The sequence below is a fragment of the Conger conger genome, chromosome 7 (genome assembly GCF_963514075.1).
Source record: "Conger conger chromosome 7, fConCon1.1, whole genome shotgun sequence".
Taxonomy (NCBI): domain Eukaryota; kingdom Metazoa; phylum Chordata; class Actinopteri; order Anguilliformes; family Congridae; genus Conger; species Conger conger.
In genome coordinates this window covers 53,894,700-53,919,064 of record NC_083766.1, presented here as the reverse complement: position 1 = coordinate 53,919,064, position 24,365 = coordinate 53,894,700, and the positions used below count along the sequence as shown (strand labels likewise).

The following is a 24,365-nucleotide window of genomic DNA, read 5'->3' as shown; positions in this document are numbered from 1 at the left end:
GGACAAATACAACATTGCAATCGGCTATATCCTAGAATGAAAATTACAGTTGATTATAGCGAAGGTTTTGTGAAGTTGTGTGTCATAAATTATAGGATCTCTATCTCTATTAAGTCTAACTAACCTTAGACTTCTTGTAGGTCTGTCTTAAATGAGTTTGAGGGTGCATTCTGGAAGAGCTGTACATCAGAATACAATATAATTTCATAATTTGTTTGGGTAAAGTTTCTTCATTTTATTAAAGAACAAAAATATGCTAACTGCAAAAATGCATGCTATGGTGTAAAAAAATTACTAATGTTTCAATGACTTGATTGATTTGCGTTGTTAACCCAGCCTGCACCATTTACATTTTAGAACCTGTGTGTAACGCTACTCATTTTGTAAATATACCAAATCCACAATCCATACCACTTTAACACCACATGCATGTTCTACAGATCATTTAGTTAGAACTTATTATTTATTACTGTTTAAAGGGAGAAGAATGTCTTGGGCTGAAAATGACAACATGGCCCCTCGGGTTCCTTGCCCAGAGAGCTACTCTCAGCCTGCCAACAACTCATCCTACATCATGTACCACGGCACCAGTAAGGAGGCTGCCGAAAGCATCAAGAGGAACGGCTTTCGCTGCTCAGAGGACGGCATGCTGGGGCCCGGCGTGTACGTCAGCCGTGACATCCAGAAAGCCAGCCGCTACCCCCTGGATCAAGCCGAAAGGAACCACAGGGTCCTGGAGCTCAAAGTGAATGTGGGGAGGGTGAAGAAGATTGACCGCCAGGGGCACCCCCAGCAGAAGACCTGGCATGACGCTGGCTATGACATGGCCTGGGTGCCCCCGAAGTGTGGTATGGTGCCCAGTGGTCTGGAGGAGGACTGTGTCTGGGACCCCAGTAGGATCGTGGTCATCAGGGTTATTGAACCAGAACCACAGCTGAAATTGGTCTGTAACGTACAATAAGGGACATGAGCACCTTACAGTTCTTTGTAGGTTTTGCTGTCAGAATCTTTGGGAAATCATAACAAGAGCTATATATAAGCATAATAAGAGCTGTAATCCAGGCTGTTAGCAATCACAATGTAATATTTCCCACCTAGTCTGTCCCTGTACGTTTGTTTTGATTGTCATAGAACAAGGTTGAAGAAACTACTGTTCTACATGCAATAAATATAAATATTTGAAAAGTCTGGAGACTGACTTCCCTGGTGTGTTTCTGTTTCCGCAGTATTTAGCCAGTGATTCATCCATGGACCTAACTGGGTGACTCATTCATTGAAATGCCGCTATAGGACCACAGCCTAAATTGTGCAAGTTATTCTTTCTTGTTTTATTTTTCAGTGACAGTGTGACATTGTTATTTGTATCCGCAAAGGTACATCCACCACATTGTAGGATTTGTCAAACCGCATCTGTGTTTATTCATAGGTTAGAACATTGTTGTAATAAATCATTATCAACAATCAATATCCTTGTTAAGGTATTCAGCTCTCTGAATACGGAACAGAAGTGGTATTTCATGCTAGAACCCCTCACTTATCCAAAATATATTTAATATGATTTAATTTAATCCTCATCATTAGGAATGACAATTATCAATAACATTTTCTAATTCATTAAAAGGTCAGTCTACCAAAAACTGGTGGAATCAACCAACAAGTCAAAACAAACTATATCAGATCCTTGGATTAAATGAATGTATTAAGAAGCAGATAGCATGATGAATAAAAATTATACATTCTTTATTGAATGTAGGCTCACTACATCCAATTTACAAAACAAAACAAGACAATAATTACAAATACCAGAAAAAACAGATAAGCCAGACCTTGCCAGAGTATTACCCCAGGAAGCAGCCCCAAAATAAAAAGGGGAATCCTTCTCCTCCAAAGATCCAAATTCTAACCCACAAGCTTGTTCCTGCAGCCATCATAAATACCATAGCCAGGCTACCCAAGGATGCTTACCCCTGATTGGGTGATGCTGAGTTTAGGTGTAGAAGGAAGTGGGGGGTCATACTAATTTATATCCTGAACTAGCCCATCCAAGAGAACAATGTACTTATTCATGAATTTTACCATATATTGTTGAAAGCAGGACTAAGCACCATTATATTATTCAGAAAAGATTCACGGTTTTTGTATCTTTTTAATGACAATGAACATGAACGTGTTAGGAGGTTATCCTGCTCAGGTATTGAATACTACTATGTTTGAAAGGATCACACCATGACACAGTAGCATCAACACAACACCTGTTTACTTATGCATTTGCGACCTCCTAGACCAGAGCAACACAATTCTATACCTATCACTCAGGCATATGATGATTGTAGCACAGTAGAAACATGCTATAACTCACTGATAACCCAGTGTACAGACATTGCATTGGCCTGGGGGCGATGACACTGCCAGATGCCCTTGCTTTCACGGTAAGTAGTGAACTCTACAGAGACCAGTTGAGGACCGTTGTTGGTGGTGATGGGCTTTGGGAGACCCCAGCAAGAGAAGAGGGAGTCCAGGAAGTCACTTATGACCTGAGAGGTCACAGAGCCGGTAGTGGTGAGCTCTGGCCATTTGGAGTGTAAGTCGTAGGCAACCGCCAAGAAGCGTTGTTGGTGGGGAACCCCATGGATCTCCCCACAGATGACCAGCTGTAGGTGATCCCAGGGCTGAGAGGGTCAGGCAAGAGGTTCCAGGGGTGGGGGAGCCTGGTGGCCAGTCTTGCCACGCTACAGGCCGCCCCTGGATGTCGGTGCAGAGCTGAGAGAGGACAGGGCGGAGGCTTCCTTGAGCTCCTGCAGAGAGACAGTGGTCTGCAGCCTCACGCTCACCCACTGAGTACCGCTGCTCAGTCTGGTCGACGCCTCTCTGGATCTGTGACAGCACAGCCCCTATCACTGTGGCTGACGCCTCACAGGTCACAAGGGTGGGGCTGGAGATGTTGAAGTGAGTCAGCACTGGGGGTGGAGTAAGTTGCATTTTGAGGGCACGCACAGCATCACTACATGCCTGAGACCACACCCGTGGTTCGTCGTTATGCAGCAGCTGGTGCAAGGGGGCTGTGGTGGCAGAGTACTGAGGGAGGAACTTCAGGTAGTAGGCCATCATGCCCAGGAAGGAGGTGAGCTGAGCGGCTGAACTGGGCTCGGGGCTGGCCTGAATCCACATTGGACTGGAGTGGAGTTATGCCACCTGCTGAATGCCGGAACCCCACAAACTCAATGGCTGGCACTGAGGACACATTATTCAGTGTTGACTGTTAGCTTGTGCTTGGCTAGGGCAGCAAAGACCCTGTTGAGTTGCTTATTGTGGATTTAAGTGGTGGGCCCGTGTATGACAACATCGTCCAGATATATGGCCATACCCGGTATGACAGCCAGCACAGACACCATGATGGCCAAAAGGCATCCGGGTGCCGCAAAACACTCCAGCATGTGTCACAAAAGCAGGGGTCTCTGCTGCTGGGATGGAGAAGCACCTGTAAGCAGCCTGAGGTCTAGCTTGGAGAACACTGTAGAGCTGTAGGACGGAGCTGTGAGCTCTTCTGAGGTGGGCAGTGGATACTTTTCAGGGATTCACTGCATGTAGATCGACACAGACACGCAGGGCTCCTGACGTCTTCTTAGCCACCACGAGGTTTGAGACCCAGGCGAAGCGTCCACTGGCTCAGTGATGCCAGCTTCCAGAAGCGGCTGTAGCATGGCCGAGACCCCATCACATAGAGCCAGCGGGATGTGGCACAGTGGCTGGATAACAGTTGTAACAGTTGTAACTGTTATCCAGTTGTAACTGCATAGAACCCCATCACAGAGAACAGGTCCAGGCCCATCAGGCTCCATTGGCCCCATGACAGGCAACATGAAAGACAAGACTTGTATTGCCTCTATATTGCTGCTCTCTAAGTCTAAAGGAACAAGAAACACATGTCAGTCACATGTTCCAATACTTTTGTTCAACTAAAAATGGGGTGGTCTGATACAAAAAGTGAAATGTTCCTAGTTTATTTCCTACCAGGAAATAAAATCTGAAATTCTGTCTGTCATCTCAAGCACATCCTTGGACCTCAAACTCAATTGTCTTCAGGGTACAAGAAAAGCAAAGGAATTGACCTTGTGATTCCAATACTTTTGGAGCGGTCTGTATTCCACTTTAACACCACGGGCATGTTCTGCAGATCTCATTTCGGTCAGTCACAGGATTACATCGGTATTTGCATATGTTTTGCAAAGCTTCATCCAACACTTGGTAAGACACATTGTGGGATACACCAAATACTTAGTATTACATTAAAAAACTGTAGGATGGGAATGAAGAGTAATATTTGTGAAAATGTGGAATTATATGATCCTTGATAGGGTACAGAAAGGACAGAATTTGTATCTGTGTTTTAGCTCTGGAAGTCTTGCCCATAAGCGTGAATGCTTGCATTTGTGAATATTTAATAAAACAGTATTTGTGAATTTAAGTTCAGTTTAGTAGAAAGATCCAGTATGTACCTATTACGGTCACCCGTGGAATTAGCATATTAATTTACAATAGACTGCATAACTAGAGGTCCGTAAACAGAAGTAATGAATTTACTGGTAGCCTGCTTTTCAAGTGATTTGCTGCCACCTACTGCCTGGCTGGTCAGTCAAATGAAGACACATTAGAACTTGTGATTCACGATATCCACTTAACTTCAAAGACTCATTCGAAAACATTCATATGGGGTATTTACAAAAAAGGGGTCATTGTGACTGTAAATGAGATGTAAATGCAGATCGTGTTTTGATTTTGATTGTGTGTCCTGATGCCCATGCCAAAAAACTGATACTCTACATAAAATTTGTGTCCATGTAAATGACCATAAAAAGATCTACACCCCCCCTCCCGTCGTCTAAAGAAGAAAGAAACACCTGGTGGTTTCGTTTTCGCCGAAGTTAACGCCTATCTTTCCTGTCAAATAAAATACGCTTTGTCGCAAGTTAACCAGTGTCAAACGCACGGAGACGGAGCGTGATCTACAAGAATAACTACAAATCTGGAAGGTAACCTCACTCCTGCCATATTTTTTTATTAGTTTGACGACTAACTTTTGTAGTAGCCTACAGTAGGTCTGTGTTTGGGGGGTTATTCTCAAAGAGCTGTGGAGTACTATATTGTTTCATCATTTGTTTGGGTGCGACTCTTGAACGCGTAAATTAATTGGAAAGTAGGTTTGCCTAATGTAATCAATGCACGTGTTGACCAAAATGTGACCATGAATGTGTGTCCTGAAAACGTCTGAAGAATCTTGAACTTGGTTTTTAGCCGTATATTTGGTCGTTGGGCATGTTCATAAAGTTTAGGCAAGAATGCACCTCTTTTTTGCATAAAATAGGGGAGAGCCGGGTCGAAAGTCATGGAGGGCGAAAGTAACGTGGGTATTTTCTCGAAAACGATGGGATTTCGTGGTTACTCCAGATAACAGTGAATGAGCTTCATCCAAAATTTCGGCGCCATCGGAAGTCGTTTGGCGGATCTACCGTCTGAAAACCTTTTTGCGCGAGTTAAGTAAAAAATGGTCCAGTAAGTCTTTTTTTTATTGTATAATTGTGTTTAGCCTACTTGTTTAAGTTTGCAAACATCTGTAATTTTCTTCACACATCTAATGAGTAAATGATAGCATCGGTTTCAAGTTTCATGTTAGCGAGTCTTGGATGATAGCCAGGGAGAAGAGACAGGAGAGAGGGCAGGGATGGAAGTAACGTCCCATGGAGAGACTACAGTAACAGTTTTACTTTCGTCTCGCGATATTTTACAATGACTTGTAATGCATTTCCTAAGTTATCTTAATAGAAAATTACGAGAATTAGAATTAGGAAGTCAACAGAGAGGTCTCTTCAACAGAGACATATGTCCGAGTGGGAAAGCTATCTGTGCGCACAAGCGCAGATAAACAATGCTGATGCCACGTGACGCTTTCTAGGTTTATAAAAAGGATGAAGTTAACTAATCGTTTGTAGTTCCAGATGTTTCTTTTTCTTGCACTTTCTTATTATTTCTTAAATTAGTTTACAAATATAGATTTCATAAGCTATGTGTCCTCACAACAAACATTTATCTATAGGTTTATTAAAACATTTGGCTACGATTCGAGGGTCACTGATGCCAAAATCAACTGTCATAATGTTTGAAAATGATTCTACAAACTTCAGAAACTCACAATATAGCCTACTTTTATTGACAGGTATAATAAATTAATTATATTCGAGGATCTAGGATTTCGACCCTATATAATTTATTAAATCAAAACTAACATGAAATTATGTCTCATAGTTTATGTCTAATGTGTTGAAAATATAAAATACTTTGCTGAGCTAACTGTCCTAACCTCAGGCAAACTGCTGAAATTATTGTTATGTAAAGATTTTTTAAAATATAAAAAAAATGATAAATGACTAATGTATCAATGGCTTGATTGATTTGTGTTGTTGACCCAGCCTGCTTCATTTACATTTTAGAACCCGTGTGTAACACTACTAGTTTTGGAAATATCGCAAATCCTCAATCCATACCAACACCATGCGCATGTTCTGCAGATATGATTTCGGTTGAAATTTGTTTTTTTTACAGTGTAAAGGGAGAAGAATGTACTGGGCTGAAGATGACATGATGGGCCCTCGGCCTCCTTGCCTGGAGAGTTACTCTGAGCCTGCCAACAACTCAACCTACGTCATGTACCACGGCACCAGCAAGGAGGATGCAGAAAGCATCAGGAGGAACGGCTTTCGTCGCTCGAAGGACGGCATGCTGGGGCCCGGTGTGTACGTCAGCCGCGACATCCAGAAAGCCAGCCGCTACCCCCTGAATGTAGCCGAAGGGGACCGCAGGGTCCTAGTGCTCAAAGTGAATGTGGGGAGGGTGAAGAAGATTAACTACCAGAGGCACCCCCTGCAGAAGACCTGGCATGCAGAAGGCTATGACACGGCCTGGGTGCCCCCTAAGTGTGGCATGGTGCCCAGTGGTCTGGAGGAGGACTGTGTCTGGGACCCCTGTAGGATCAATGTCATCAGTGTTATCCAACCCATTCCACAGCCATCCCCCATCAGTGTTATTCAACCTATACAACAGCCGTTCTGGTTCTGTAATGTACTATAGGGGGCAACTGCTGTTTTACATTAAATAAATAAAAATATTTGAAAAGTCTGAGTCTGAGTCTGAAAAGAGTATCTTCCCTGATGTGCTTCTGTTTCTTCAAAAATTAGAACCAGTCCCTCAGGATTTAGCCTGTGATTCACCCATGGATTTAACTGTGTGTCACATTCATTGAAATGCTGTCATCGGCCTACAGACAAGATTGTGCAAGTTATTAATTTCTTATCCAAATGTTTTATTTTTCAGTGGTAGGATGACATCGTTATTTGTATACATTTGCAAAGGTACATTCAACACTTGGGAAGACACATTGTAGGAAAAAAGTGTTTCCCTTCAATCTCCTCTTCGGGAGGTGAAATATTGGCTCAGTTGAGTTAAGGTCTGGTGATTGATTTGGCTAATCTAAAACCTTCCACCTTTTCTCCCTAATGAAGTCCTTTGTTTGAATTCATCCTGCTGCTACCATCATGAGTTACATCAAGATTAGTGAGCCTACTCCAACAGCCATGCAAGCCAAGCCCTGACCTCCACCGTGCTTCACAGATGGGCTCGTATGGTTTAGATAATGAGCAGATCCTTTCTTTCTCCACTCTTTGGCCTTTCCATCACATTGGAAGAGGTTCATCTTGGTCTCATCAGTCCATAAAACCTTTGTGGCTCATTTCTGTACTTCTTTGCAAATTGTAATCTCACCTTTCGATTCTTACTACTGATGATTGGTTTGCATCTTGTGCTATAGGCTCAATTTTGCTGCTCTCTAAGTCTAAGGCAACAAGAAACACCTGTCAGTCACATATTGCAATACTTTTGCTCACCTAAAAATGGGGTGGTCTGATACAAAAAGTGATATGTTCTAAGTTGTTTCAAAAATTGAGATAAAAATACCTGGAAATAAAAGCTGAAATTTGTTTCTGTCATCTCATGTCCATCGTTTCCCCTCAAAATCAGTTGTGTTCAGGATACAACAAAAGCGAACGAATTGACAGACTTTCCACTACCGCTGTTTTTGTTGTCGAGTTGAACAAGGCACTTAATCTGAATTGCGTACAATTAGTTAACACGTCTCGTATGTAAAACCCCACGCTAACCCAATGACGGAATTTAGCGGGGGCCGAAGGGGGTTTTGCGGGCTTGTCCTTCTGGCGTTGCTGGGAGAACATTAGTAGGGTTAATTATTATCCTCCGTACAAGAACAGAGCACAATTATGTTTAAGAATATACTGGGTCTGTTGCCATGGGTCGGATATGGATTGACCTGCCCCATATCCCGCTTACAGCTGGCCAGAAACGGATCAGTACAATTCTTAATATTCTCCGTTCTCAAACGGGGCCGTATTGTACGCTTAGTGGTTACTATAGTTTTACTCGTTTATCGGACTCCATTTAAAATATAATTTAGAAATTTGGGTTTGCAACTTACGCGGACCTCGGGAGCGATTACATTCGACTTGTACCTGCGCCACCATTACTCAATATATGCTCTCGCGATTAAAATTATTGCTGAAATCTCAGTTCGGTGTAGAACTCAAAGGCTGAGGGTCCAGTCAACACAATACATGCAAACCTGCCAAGATAGTTGCGATCCCAGGTCGGCGTAGCTAATTTGACAGGAACCAGCGCCGTAACGCCCAAGGGTTCCCTTCGCGTCAAATCACAAGAGCCGTGCGTGGCAGAAACTTGCTGGCCTGACAGCTTAGAACTATCACTTATGTGCCAAACTGCCGATCGGTCAGTCTTTGGCCTCCCTTTTCCCCATCAATATTCAGTTGTAATTTAGGCTGAAAAGGTACAAGATGAATTAGAGTCATGGAGATCATGCAAGTTACAAACAAAATAGTTTATTCGCAGACAGGTAGGTTATTAGCTTTAGAATATCATAATCAATTACAAAATACACAAATTAAGAATAGAGATAGAGTAAATAATCATACCTAGCCTGCTTGGACTACACACAAACACAGAGTATAGAATATGCCATGTGGAATGTCGAATACGATCTTCCGCTGCTACACATACATACATACATACATACACAAGACATGTTGTGTGGGAAGTTGAATACGATCTTCCTGATACTTACATACACATACAATATGCTGTGTGGGAAGCTGAATACGATCTTCCCAGATTGGTCTGTCTCCCTTGCTTTTATGCCAAATCATACGTTTGGAACCAGGCGGCAGTGCCATAAATCAACCTGGAGGGGTGGTCAAATCTGGAATTTAGACCCCCACCGTTGGGAGTTGTTGAGTAGGGAAAATGAGATGATTACCAAGAGAGGACGTGTAGGTTTTCCCTTGGGTTACTGAAACTATAGTTTATTAAATTCCATTTGGTATGAAATGTATCTCATCCAATTCCTTGATTTTATCAGATCACATCCATACCAAACAGATTACCCTTATGTTTTATTATGTTGCAGTTATCATGAAACTTCCCTCCTGATTATCCATTTTACATGCAATTCCTGTTACCATTACATAAGACTTAATGCAATAATACAAGGATCACATGGGCAATGTTTTCAAGGTGTTACCGGGTCTATTTACTATCTTAATAGCAGTTTTGAATATTTCATCTAGGAGAGCAGTCACCGGTGTAATGACAGCAGTGCCCAAATGAGGGCACTGTGGCATTGTCCGGAGTCTTCCCCCTTGGAAGTGACCAGGTATGGGGTCACAGGGAGGTCACCAATGTTCGGGAGGATTCTTTTCCCATGACCCAACTGGCCTTGGACCACTCATACATCTTAACTCCCCAACAGGTAGTCTAAACAACATTGAAACCCCAGCTCTCAGGCCCCTCACAAATGGCAGCCCTTCCTGACCTTAACCACTATGCTACAGGCCGCCCCATCATATCTATGAATGCTGTAGTTGGGAGTTTTCATGATAACTGAATTATGCTGTAAATATGTATTTGTGCCTCTCATGGTAATATACCTTTTGGATAAACCTGATTTGGGTGAATGAAAGGAAAGGAGACACAACCCCAGATTGGTTTCTTCTCCTTATCTCTGAAATCCAGGCCTAAGTTCTTGACCCTAAAAGTGAGTCACCCATCTATAATTTACAGCCAGGCCCACCAGGCAGGGGGCTAAAACACATGGCTTCTACAGAGACAGATTTTGCCCAGTTTCCCCTCGGCTCCTGAATGGTTATGCTATCAACGGTAGACTGTTACAAAAACTAGACCATTACACCAGTCGCACTGAACCAATCAGAATAACACCAAACATTACTATATTCTGACCTGGGATTATCATGAAACATCTTTATACCATCTCCAATATTCCTGTTCTGGAATGTGAGAAAAGGGGGCCCCCAGGGCCCAAGAAGGCGCCTCTAAGAATCCTTCTCTAGCTCTCCCCCACAGGCATGTGTGCCAACGGTGGGGGCTAATAATGTGCTCCAGGAGGGGGAAGTCAGCAAGCTGACCAGCCCCTGGCTGGCTTACACGTAACTCTCATGTAAAATTGGCAAACGGCCAAAAACAATACGTTACCAGATGATGTATGAGGGGCATTCCTTAGTTTACAGTAATGTTGTCTCTAAAAGAACAGCCTAGAATGGTTTCGTTTTCGTCGCAAGCTACTCATTGTGTAGCGCACGGAGAGGGAACGTTATCTACAAGCATAACTACAAATCTGAAAGGTAAGCTCACTCCTGCTTTATTTTTTGTATTAGTTTGACGACTTACTTTACAAGTAGCCTATTTGGGGGTTTATTCTCAATGAACTGTGGAGTACTATATTATTTCATTATTTGTTTGGGTGCGAATCTTGAACGCGTAAATTGCAGGAAAGAAAGCTTGCCTAATGTGTGCAATGCACACGTCAACCAAAATGTGGCCATGAATGTGTGTCCTGAAAACTTATGAAGAATCTGGAACTTGTTTTTAGCCATATATTTGCTAATTGTAAAATGTAAGCTATGGGGAAGTTGATAAAGTTTAGGCAGGAATGCACCTCTTTATTGCATGATATATGGGAGGTCGAAATTTCTCAGAAACGATGGGAGCTGCAACTCCCTACTACAGATAACAGTGAAAGAGCTTCATACAAAATTTCGGCGCCATAGGAACACGTTTGCTAGAGCTAACGTCGGAAAACTTTTTTACGCGAGTTAATTAATAAAACGGCCCCGTAAGCCTTTTTCGGTTGTAGAATTGTGTTTACTTGATTAAGTTAGCAAACACATGTAATTTTCTTAACACATCTAGAGAGTAAATTATATTACATTACATTATTGGCATTTGGCAGACGCTCTTATCCAGAGCGACGTACAACAAAGTGCATACCCATAACCAGGGATAAGTTCGCTGAAAGACCCTAGAGGGAAGTACAATTTCAATTGCTACCTGTACAACAAAGGTAAGGACGAGAATTAGAAATAGAAGACACAGCGAGGTGTATTTTCAACATATGTCCTAGTGGGAAGGTTTATGTGCGCACAAGCGCAGATAAACAGAACATATGCCACGTGACGCCTTCTAGATTTATGAAAAGGATTAAGTTAACGAATCGTTTGTAGTTCCAGATGTTTCTTTTTCTTGCACTTTCTAATGTCTAATCTTACCCGTTGTTAGGGCTACTAGTTGAAGCCCACAGTAAAAACATATACAGAAAAAGTATGTGTTCTCCTCTAGTTCATTCTATATTGCAAATCTACTACCTAATGTTTGAAAATTAGTCTACAAATATGTGATGATTCGAATTGTGACTGCTTCATAAGCTTTGAGTCCTCACAACAAACATTTATCTTCAGGTTCAATAAAACGTTAGACGACGATTCGAGGGTGACTGTTACGAAAATCAACTGACATAATGTCTGAGAATTACTCTACAAACATCAGAAACTCACGATATAGCCTAATTTAATTGACAGGTTTAATTCATAAATTATATTCGAGGATCTAGTGTAGCTATTTAACCCAAATAATGCATTTCAGTCCGATTAATCTTGTATCGCAAAACATTTTATTGATTGCGCAACATTGTTTACGCATGATTAATTTGGATGAATTTCTAACCTGTAGCATTTGTTGAATCGATACAAACATGAAAGTATGTCTAATCTTACATGTGTTGAAAGTAAACAGAATTACAAACCTGAAAAACAGAGATAGGCCACACATTGCCCACCCCTAGTTTACTGTTACTTCCGACCCATTCAACAATTGTAACTACATAGAACCCCAGCACAGAGAACAGGTCCAGGCCCACCAGGCTCCATTGGCCCCATGGCGGGCAACATGAAATACTTTTATTGGCTCTATATTGCTGCTCTCTAAGTCTAAGGGAACAAGAAACACATGTCAGTCACATGTTCCAATGCTTTTTTTCACCTAAAAATGGGGTGGTCTGATACAAAAATTGATATGTTCCAAGTTGTTTCAAACATTTAGATAAAAATACCAGGAAATAAAATCTTAAATTTGTATCTGTCAGCTCATGCACATCCTTGGACAACGAACTCAATTGTCTTCAGGGTACAAGAAAAGCAAAGGAATTGACCTTGTGGTTCCAATACTTTTGGAGCGGTCTGCTTTATCCAACACTTGGTAAGACACATTGTGGGATACACCAAATACTTAGCATTACAGTAAAAAACTGTAGGATGGGAATGAAATGTAATATTTGCGAAAATGTGGAATTATATGATCCTTGACAGGGTACAGAAAGGACACAATTTGTATCTGTGTTTTAACTCGGGGAGTCTTGCCCATAAGCGTGAATGCTTGCATTTGTGAATATTTAATAAAACAGTATTTGTGAATTTAAGTTCAGTTTAGTAGAAAGATCCAGTATGTACCTATTACGGTCACCCGTGGAATTAGCATATTAATTAACAATAGACTGCACAACTAGAGGTCCGTAAACAGAAGTAATGAATCTACCGGTGCCTGCTTTTCAAGTGATTTGCTGCCACCTACTGCCTGGCTGGTCAGTCAAATTAAAACATTTGACTTGTGATTCACGATATCCAATTAACTTCAAAGACTCAGTAAAAAATATTCATAAGGGCTATTTACAAAAAAAGGTTCATTGTGACTGTAAATTAGATATAAATGCAGATAGTGTTCATAAGAGTTGCAGAAAGGCACATGGCATTTTGATTGTGTGTCCTGATGCCCATGCCAACAAACTGATACTCTGCATAAAATTTGTGTACATGCAAATTACCATAAAACTCATACCATAAAGAAGAAAGAAACACCGGGTGTAATGTAATGTAATGTAATCGGTTTCTTCATTTTCGCCAAAGTTAACGCCTAAATTTCCTGTCAAATCAAAAACGCTTTTGTCGCAAATTAACCAGTGTCAAGCGCACGGAGACGGAGCGTGGTCTACAAGTATAACTACAAATCTGGAAGGTAACCTCACTCCTGCCATATTTTTTTATTAGTTTGACGACTTACTTTACAAGTAGCCTACAGTAGGTCTGTGTTGGGGGGTTATTCTCAGAGCTGTGGAGTACTATATTGTTTCATCATTTGTTTGGGTGCGACTCTTGAACGCCTAAATTAATTGAAAGTAGGTTTGCCTAATGTAATCAATGCATGTGTTGACAAAAATCTGACCATGAATGTGTGTCCTGAAAACATATGAAGAATCTTGAACTTGGTTTTTAGCCGTATATTTGGTCGTTGGAGAATGAAAGCTATGGAGATGTCCATAAAGTTTAGGCAGGAATGCACCTCTTTATTGCACAATATAGGGGAGAGCCGGGTCGAAAGTCATGGAGGGCGAAAGTGACGTGGGTATTTTCTCGAAAACGATGGGAGCTGCAATTTCGTGGTTACTACAGATAACAGTGAAATGGCTTCATCCAAAATTTCGGCGTAACAATATTACTTTCGTCTCGCGATATTTCACAATGACTTGTAATGCATTTTCTTTAGTTATATTAATAGAAAATTACGAGAATTAGAATTAGGAAGTCAACAGAGAGGTCTCTTTTCAACAGAGACATATGTCCTCGTGGGACACAAGAGCAGATAAACAGTGCTTACGCCATGTGACGCTTTCTACGTTCATAAAAACGATGAAGTTAACTAATCGTTTGTAGTTCCAGATGTTTCTTTTTCTTGAACTTTCTTATTATTTCTTAAATTAGTCAAAAAATATAGATTTGATAAGCTAAGAGTCCTCACAACAAACATTTATCTATAGGTTCATTAAAACGTTTGCCTACGATTCGAGGGTCACTGATGCCAAAACTGTCATAATGTTTGAAAATGATTCTACAAAGGTCAGAAACTCACAATATAGCCTACTTTTATGGAAATATCGCAAATCCTCAATCCATACCAACACCGTGCGCATGTTCTGCAGATCTGATTTTGGTTGAAATTTGAATTTTTTACAGTGTAAAGGGAGAAGAATGTACTGGGCTGAAGATGACATGATGGGCCCTAGGCCTCCTAGCCTGGAATGTTACTCTGAGCCTGCCAACAACTCAACCTACGTCATGTACCACGGCACCAGCAAGGAGGCTGCCGAAAGCATCAGGTGTTATGGCTTCTCTCCCTCAGAGGATGGCATGCTGGGGCGCGGCGTGTACCTCAGCCGTGACATCCAGAAAGCCAGCTGCTACCCCCTGAATGTAGCCGAAGGGCACCGCAGGGTCCTAGTGCTCGAAGTGAATGTGGGGAAGGTGAAGAAGATTAACAGCAAGCGGCACCCCCTGCGGAAAACCTGGCATGCAGCAGGCTATGACACGGCCTGGGTGCCCCCTAACTGTGGCATGGTGCGCAGTGGTCTGGAGGAGGACTGTGTCTGGGACCCCAGGCGGATCAAAGTCACCAAGGTTATCAAACCCAAACCACAGCCATCCACCATCAGTGTTATTCAACCCATACAACGGCCGTTCTGGTTCTGTAATGTACTGTAGGGGGCAACTGCTGTTTTACATTAAATAAATACAAATATTTGAAAAGTCTGAAGAGTGTCTTCCCTGATGTGTTTCTGTTTCTTCAAAAATGAGAACCAGTCCCTCAGGATTTAGCCTGTGATTCACCCATGGATTTTACTGTGTGTCACATTCATTGAAATGCTGTCATTGGCCTACAGACAAGATTGTGCAAGTGATTAATTTCTTGTCCAAATGTTTTATTATTCAGTGATAGGATGACATTGTTATTTGTATACATTTGCAAAGGTACATCCAACACTTGCTAAGATACATTGTAGGAAAAAACGTTTTTCCCTTCAATCTCCTCTTCGGGAGGTGAAATACTGGCTAATCTGAGTTAAGGTGATTGATTTTGGCTAATCTCCCTAATGAAGTCCTTTGCTTAAATTCATCCTGCTGCTACCTCCACCGTGCTTCACAGATGGGCTTCTATGTTTTAGATCATGAGCAGATCCCTTCTTTCTCCACACTTTGGCCTTTCCATCACATTGGTAGAGGTTAATCTTGGTCTCATCAGTCCACAAAACTTTTGTGGCTGATTTCTGTACTTCTTTGCCAATTGTAATCTCAATCTTACTACTGACGATTGGTTTGCATCTTGTACTATAGCCTCTATTTTGTCTAAGACAACAAGAAACACATGTCAGTCACATGTTCCAAACTTTTGCTCACTTAAAAATTCGGTGGTCTGATACAAAAGGTGGTATGTTCTAAATTGTAAAAAATCTTGATAGAAATAGCAGGAAATAAAGGTTGAAATCTGTCATTTCATGTACATGTACAATGATGAGAATTAGAATTAGCAGACACAGCAAGGTCTATTTTCAACATATGTCCTCATGGGAAAGGCACTTAACATGCATTGCTGCAAAATTATGTACAATTAGTTCAAATGTTTCACAACTCTCACGTAAAATTGAGCGGCTAAGAAATTTTCAACTTCAGCTGCTGGAACGATATGTTACTGCATGGCTCACTTATCAAAGGCACGATTTTCGAGGGAAAATCTACAGCAATGTGGTCTCTAAAAAAAAAGAACCTGGTAAATGCCAGATGGTTTTGTTCTCGTCGCAAGCTTACCGCTACCCCAAGCGCACAGAGAAGGAGTGTAATCTACAAGCATAACCACAAATCTGAAAGGTAACCTCACTCCTGCTATATCTTTTATTAGTTTGACGACTTACCTTACAAGTAGCCTACTTTGGGGTTTTTTCTCAAAGAGCTGTGGAGTACTATATTATTTCATTATTTGTTTGGGTGTGAATCTTGAAGGTGTAAATTGCATGAAAGTATATTACATTAATGGCCTTCATCCAGAGCGATGTACAGTTGATTAGACTAAGCAGGAGACAATCCTCCCCTGGTGTTATGCCGGGGGGAACCGAGGAACCAAAAGCAGACAGGGGTGCAGAACAATGGCAGGTTTAATTCCAAAAGGGGCAGACCAAGCGGAGTCAAAAAACAGGCCAGGGTCAAAAACCATGGGGTCAGTCCAACAAAGCAGAGGTACAGATATCCACAAAGCAAAGAAGGTTCCAGGGAAGCAGGCAGGGGTGAGAACCGGAAATCCAGATATACAAGGGCAAGGGCAAGGACTCAGCAACAAGGGCAAGGGCAAAGGCAAGGGCAAGGGCAAGGAAACAAGGAGGCTAGAACTGGGGGAAGGAATCAAGGGCTCAGACAACAAAACAGGACAAGATGAACTAGCAGCATGCAACTGAAAAGGACAGGTATAAATACACAGGGGAATGAGACAAACTAGACGGGGCATGGGAGTGAGGGTCTAACAATTAAACATCAGGTGAGAAACATGAAAGGGTAATAGGACAATAACGAGGGGGAAACGAAAACACGGACTGGATTCACAATGACACACATGTAATACAAACGGCTCTGGACTAGAGAGTAGACAATTGCATAGAATCAGGAGATGCAGAGAGACGGAGAGACAGGTGCGAATACTTCGCTGAATCTAAGCAAGTAATCAGTGATAGAATAGGGAGGCGGAGTTACAGAACAGAATTGAAACTGGAGATGCATTAGTAAGTTAGTTAAGTGATTTAAATTACAAATACCCAAAACTAGTGAATGTTAGTTTGTCAGTTTGACAAACATATTAGTTAGTATAATTAGTACTGTACAAATTCTATGTTAGTTGGGATTAGTATATTAGTGTTATGTACAAACATGAAATGGAGAGAAAGCAGGAAGTAAGGAATGCAAGATTGGAAGGAATATTGAACCCTGGAACTACCGTAAACACCCGAATAGTGAGGCACACAGACAAGGGAGTGACTGGACTAGTAAACATTCAGACTCAGACATCACTGGGGAAGAAGAGTGCAAAGACGAATGAATGTAAACAGAACACCAGACATGAATATGAAAAATAATAAATTACAAGACTAAAGATAATAAACAAACACACAGAACACAGGAACATAACACCTGGAGCAATGCAGGGTTAAGGGCCTTGCTCTCCAGCTGTGCGGATCTTATTGCGGCTACACCAGGGATCGAACCACCGACCGTGCGGAATTGATACTGAATTGCAGTGTGACCTAGCGTGCGCCATTTATATTTTACAATGTGTAACGCTTTTTGGAAATATCCGAAATCTACAGTCATGAGGATGTTTTGCAGATTTAATTTCGGTTGAATTTATTACAGTATAAAGAGAGAATAATGTCCTGGGCTGAAGATGACAAAATGGGCCCTAGGCGTCCCTGCCTGCAGAGCCACTCCAAGCCTGTCAACAACTCATCCTACCCCATGTACCACGGCACCACCAAGGAGGCTGCCGAAAGCATCAAGCGGAACGGCTTCTCTCCCTCAGAGGACGGCATGCTGGGGCCCGGCGATCCCCAGAAAGCCAGCCGCTACCCCCTGGACGTGGCCGACCGTGACCGCAGGGTCCTGGAGCTCGACGTGGATGTGGGGAGGGTGAAGAAGATTGACCACCAGCGGCACCCCATGCAGAAGACCTGGCACGACACTGGTTATGACACGGCCTGGGTGCCCCCTAACTGTGGCATGGTGCGCAGTGGTCTGGAGAAGGACTGTGTCCGGGACCCCAGTAGGATCAAAGTCACCAAGGTTATCAAACCCAAATCCCAGCCGTCCGGCAGTAAGGGACGTGGTTATGGTGACGACTATTAGACCCATCAAAACAGTCGTCCAAGAATATGCAAGGCACATGAGCACAACACTGTTTGTAAGTTTTGCAGTGATTATCTTTTGATAAATCAGAAGTATGTTCAGAAGTTGTTATCATTGTCTTGTGAGCCACTGTTCATTTTGATTGTTAGTAATTGGCACTTACTCTAATATTTACTGCAAGATGTGTCATTCCTTGCATTTGTTTTGATTGTTAAAACCAGGTTGTAGAAACTGTTTTACATTAAATGAAAAATGAAAAATGTCTCAATGTTTTCTTCCTTGACGTTTTTCTCTTCAGAAATCACCATCACCACCATCTTAATCATTAATCAATCAAGGCTAATTATTTACCTGGCTATTAGTAGCCATAAATTGCTAGCTCCAATCTTAGACTTGCAGCAGAAATGATTTTTTGTCAATTGTCAATGCTTGCATTCCTGAACATATAACAAAGCAGGGCTGTAGTCATTGTTTTTATTTTGTACTTCAATTAACTTTTGCCGGGGGCATGGTTGGTGCAGTGGTTACCACTGCCGCCTCACAGCAAGGAGGTCCTGGGTTTGAATCCCGGTTGGCCGGGGTCTTTCTGTGCGGAGTTTGCGTGGTTTTCCTCCGGGTACTCTGGTTTCCTCCCACAATCCAAAGACATGCAGGTTAGGCTGATTGGAGAGTCTAAATTGCCCATCGGCATGAGTGTGTGAGTGAATGCTGTGTGTGCCCTGTGATGGACTGGCGACCTGTCCAGGGTGTATTCCTGCCTTTCGCTCAATGTATGCTGGGATAGGCACCAGCCCCCCTGCGAACCTGTTCAGCATAAGCAGGTTAGGATAATGAATGAATTCAATTTTGCCTGTTCATCTTATTTGAGAGATCTAGTATGAGGGTATTAGTCACCCTTAAGATTAGCATATTAATTTATAACACACTACTTGATAAACCGTTAAAACAAATAAATCTACTGGGAGACTGCTTTTTCACAAGACAATTGATTTTCTGCCACCTAATTCCAGGCTGAGTCAAATGAACACAATTTAGGATTTGATTTGCCAGGGGGTGGCAAACCTGTTCCAGGAGAGCTGCCGGGGGCGCTGGTCTTTATTTTCACCTTAAAAATCAACAACCGATTCAGACCCAAGAAACAATGTCAGGTGAGTTAACTGTAATCAACATATTTCATTGATCAATTAAATGCTGCTGACTCTCCCAGAACTAGGGTTGCCAACCTTGCACTATACCCAGCTGACTTGAAGGAATATTTTACCGCTGAAAAGTGAGTCATGCACAAGCATGTTTTATTTTATCCAGCACTTCTGTTTGGAAAAGTGCCTTATGAATACAGATGTAAATGTTCTCTAGTATTCATTCATGTCAGCTGGAGCAATTCATCAGCCAGGAGGTAGAACACACAGCAGGACTTCGACTTTCCAGCACTTTCCACCTTTCCTGTGGTACAATTGAACAAGATATTTAACCTGAATTGCTGCAAAAATGGCTTGCAATCTACTAAAATATAGCATAACGCTCATGTAAAATTTATATATGGCTAATAACTGATCAGATATTGCTAAAAAGTTAGTAGAGTGTTGTAACACTAATTTAGAAAATATATTAAAAAAAAAAAAAAAATCAAAATTTTATACCATGAGCATTTTCTGCAGATTTAATTTCTGGTTCAATTTTGAATGTTGTTGTACTTTGTTGCACATCGCTCTGGTTAAGAGCATCTGCCGAATGCCATTAATGTAATGTAATAAAATGTAATGTGATATAATGTAATGTAATGTAATGTAATGAATGTATTACAGTATGAAGGGAGGATAATGTGTTGGGCAGAAGATGATAACATAGTGGTGAGGATTCCTTGCCTGCAGATTGTATGACTCGTTTTTCAGAGCCAAAATACTGGAGGGGAATTCCTAAGGAACAGGAACTTTGCCTCTAAAAACTAAACACTGGGCGGGTACATTTATGTTTTGTTTTCCCAGAAGTTCTGGGAATGCCAATCATATCTATATTCGGTTTAGTAAAGTTTTCACTGTTGCGAAAGTCAACTGACATAATGTTTGAGAATTATTCAACAAGCATCAGAAACTCACAATATGGGCTACGTTTATTGACAGGTTTAATACATAAATTCTATTTGAGGATCTAATATAGCAATTTAGCCCAAATAATGAATTTCTGTCTGATTAATCTTGTATCACAAAACATTTTATTGGTTGTGCACGGTTAATTTGGATGAATTTCGAACCGATAGCATTTTTGAATGGATACAAACATGAAAGTATGTCTAATCGTACATGTGTTGAAAGTAAACAGAATTACAATCCAAAAAAACAGAGATAGGACACACATTGCCCACCCCTAGTTTACCGTTACTTTCAAACCATTCTTGTGTTACTTTTGTCCCTCTGGGTAAGGACAAAAGTAAAATTGCACTCCGCCCGTTCGCAGCATATTAATGTCAAAATCATATATCCTAGAAGGAAAATTAGAATGTGCAAGTTGTGTGCCATAAATTATGGGATCTCTATCTTTATTAATTTCGGAGTGAATGGGATCAGGCAAAAAAGTGTTACTCTCATTCCGGCTCTCCGCTACTTCTGTTCTAAACTCACGTTTGTTTCGATTGTCATGAAACAAGGTTGAAGAAACTGCTGTTTTACATGCAATAAATATAAATATTTGAAATGTCTGAAGACTGACTTCCCTGGTGTGTTTCTGTTTCCGCAGTATTTAACCTGTGATTCACCCATGGACCTAACTGGGTGACTCATTCATTGAAATGCCACTATAGGACCACAGCCTAAATTATACATCCAATACATTGTAGGACTTGTCAAAACTGCATCTGTGTTTATTCATAGGTTAGGAAATTGTTGTAATGAATCAATATCAACAATCAATATCCTTGTTAAGATATTCAGCTCTCTTAATACTGAACACAAGTGGTATTGCATGCTAGAACCCCTCACTTAATAAAATATATTTTATATGATTTAATTTAATCATTATCATTAGGAATAAAAATTATCAATAACATTTTCAAATGTCAAAAAGGTCAGTCTACCGAAAACTGGTGGAATCAACCAACAAGTCAAAACAAACGCTATGAGATCCTTGGATTAAATGAATGTATTAAGAAGCAGATAGCATGATGAATAAAAATCATACATTCTTTATTGAATATAGGCTCACTACATCCAATTTACAAAACACAACAAGACAATAATTACAAATACCAGAAAAAACAGATAAGCCAGACCTTGCCATAGTATTACCCCAGGAAGCAGCCCCAAAATAAAAAGGGAAATCCTTCTCCTCCAAAGATCAAAATTTTAACACACAAGCCTGTTCCTGCAGCCATCTTAAATACTTTAGCCAGACAACCCAAGGATGCTTGCCCCTGAATGGGTGATGCTGAATTTTGGTGCAGCGGAAGTGGGGGCAAATGCTAATTTATATCCTGAACTAGCCCATCCAAGAGAACAGTGTAATTATTCATTAATTTTACCATATATTGTTGAAAGCAGGACTAAGCACCAAGATCAGATTAAGATTAAGAAAAGATTCAGTTTTTGTATCTTTTTAATGACAATGTGTGAGGAGGTAATCCTGCTCAGGTATTGAATACTACTGTCAGGAATCTGACAGCTGTGCTAAATGTGCCGGAGAACTAATTGGGGCTCGGCGTGCACATGTATCCATGCGTGTGTGACGTGCCGGCTACAGGGTTTTGGGGCGTGACGCAGCTGTTTCGTGTTTGTCTTGATGAGGGGATACTTAAAATAAGAATTAATAAAATAAAATAAGATACATTTTTGTGTTCATTTTTCTTTGTTCTCCTCCTCCTCCTTCGGTTTGGGCAGCGGGCTTCCGAAGTTGCGGTGGCTGGCGTGGCTGCAAACCCGGACAATAGTACCGCTGCACCGAGGGACATTTGGAGCGAGCTGCCCCGGGACAGAGCCGCGGAACGTTCCGGGAGTTGGGGAAGGAGCGGCGCCGTGCAGGACCGGGCTGGCCTTAAGGATGCTGCGCTGTTTCGCCGGAACAACATTGCGAGGGGACACGACAGGCCCTGATGAGGGCGGACGAACATTCCGTCTCCCGCTCTGAACAACAGTGGGCGATATCCAGCACCGGGGCCGGCGCCGACTCGCTTCCCAGGGGCTAGGCGCAGCCGGGGCTGTTCACCTTAACTTTGGTGCAGTGGCCAGCAGAACAGTCCGGGCCGCGGGCCAGTAGCCACAAACCTAACGATAGTGGGAGGCGGCGGGCCTGGGAGGGGGGAATTGGTTGGTTGGGATTATTTTCTTTCTTTTTTCCTTTTCTTTTTTTGGGTAGTGAGACCCAGTCAGGAGGCGTTGTCTCACTACCTTATTTTTTACCTTATTTGTGTGTGTGTGTGCGGCAGTGCAAGTTAGGTGTGTGAGACCCCGTCTGAGTTCAGTGATTCCCCCAGTTAGAGGGTGGAGGTTCCCCCACTTCTGGGCAGGGCTGTGGCGCAGGGGTGGCCTGAGTGGGACACTGGTGGTTTAAACCTTTGGGCGTGTCCACGTGTGAGGGGTAACCTTCGTGGCTTGGTGTGTCGTGCTGTGGGTGTGCTCCTGCCTGGGTGGGGGCTCTGGGGGAAAGGGGGGTGCTTACTAGGTAGGACCTGGGGAAAATTTTTAAACAATAAATGAAATAAAATTATTGCCCTTTACCTGCTTTGTCCTGAGCTCCATGTGGTGGGTTGGTTCTGCATCGAAAATAATAGGACTGTGGAGGGGGTGGGAGTCAGCTGGTGCTTTTCCTGCTCCAGACACAACTATGTTCGAAAGGATCACACCATGACACAGTAGCATCAACACAACATCTGTTTACTTGCGCATTTGCGACCTCCTAGACCAGAGCAACACAATTCTATACCTATCATATGATGCATATGATGATTGCAGCACAGTAGAAAAATGCTATAACTCGATGCATCACTGATAACCCAATGTACAGACATTACATTGGCCTGGGGGCGATAACACAGCCAGAAGCCCTTGCTTTCAAGGTAAGTAGTGAACTCTGCAGAGCATTATTGGCATTTGGCAGAAACTCTTATCCAGAGCGACGTACAGTTGATTAGACAATCCTCCCCTGGAGCAATGCAGGGTTAAGGGCCTTGCTCAAGTGTCGAATGGTTGTGCGGATCTTATTGTGGCTACACTGGGATTAGAACCACCAACCTTGCCTGTCCCAGTCAGTTACCTTAACCACTACGCTACAGGCCGCCCCTGGATGTCGGTGCAGAGCTGAGAGAGGACAGGGCGGAGGCTTCCTTGAGCTCCTGCAGAGAGACAGTGGTCTGCAGCCTCACGCTCACCCACTGAGTACCGCTGCTCAGTCTGGTCGACGCCTCTCTGGATCTGTGACAGCACAGCCCCTATCACTGTGGCTGACGCCTCACAGGTCACAAGGGTGGGGCTGGAGATGTTGAAGTGAGTCAGCACTGGGGGTGGAGTAAGTTGCATTTTGAGGGTAAGCACAGCATCGCGAAATGCCTGAGACCACACCCATGGTTCCTTATGCAGCAGCTGGTGCAAGGGGGCTGTGGTGGCAGAGTGCTGAGGGAGGAACTTCAGGTAGTAGGCCATTATGCCCAGGAAGGAGGTGAGCTGACCGGCTGAACTGGGCTCGGGGCTGGCCTGAATGGCGTCCACGTTGGACTGGAGTCACCTGCTGACAGCCGGAACCCCACAAACTCAATGGCTGGCACTGAGGACACATTTTTCAGTGTTGACTGTTAGCTTGTGCTTGGCTAGGGCTGCAAAGACCCTGTTGAGTTGCTCATCGGGGATTTCAGTGGTGGGCCCGTGTACGACAACATCGTCCAGATATATGGCCATACCCGGTATGACAGCCAGTACAGACACCATGATGGCCAAAAGGCATCTGGGTGCAGTGAAACACTCCCGCATGTGTCACAAAAGCAGAGGTTTCTGCTGCTGGGATGGAGAGGCACCTGTAAGCAGCCTTGTCTGAGGTCTAGCTTGGAGAACACTGTAGAGCCGTAGCTCTGAGCTGTGAGCTCTTCTGTGGTGGGCAGTGGATACTTTTCAGGGATCACTGCCTTATTCACTGCATGTAGATCAACACAGGCACAGTGATGCCAGCTTCCAGAAGCCGCTGTAGCATGGC

At 42.6% G+C, this 24,365-nt stretch overlaps 1 pseudogene; it reads left to right on the top strand.

Annotated features, from left to right (window-relative positions):
* Positions 1 to 487: 487 nt before the first annotated feature.
* LOC133133351 (uncharacterized) overlaps positions 488 to 24,365 on the top strand; it is a 43,244-nt pseudogene continuing 19,366 nt past the window's right edge.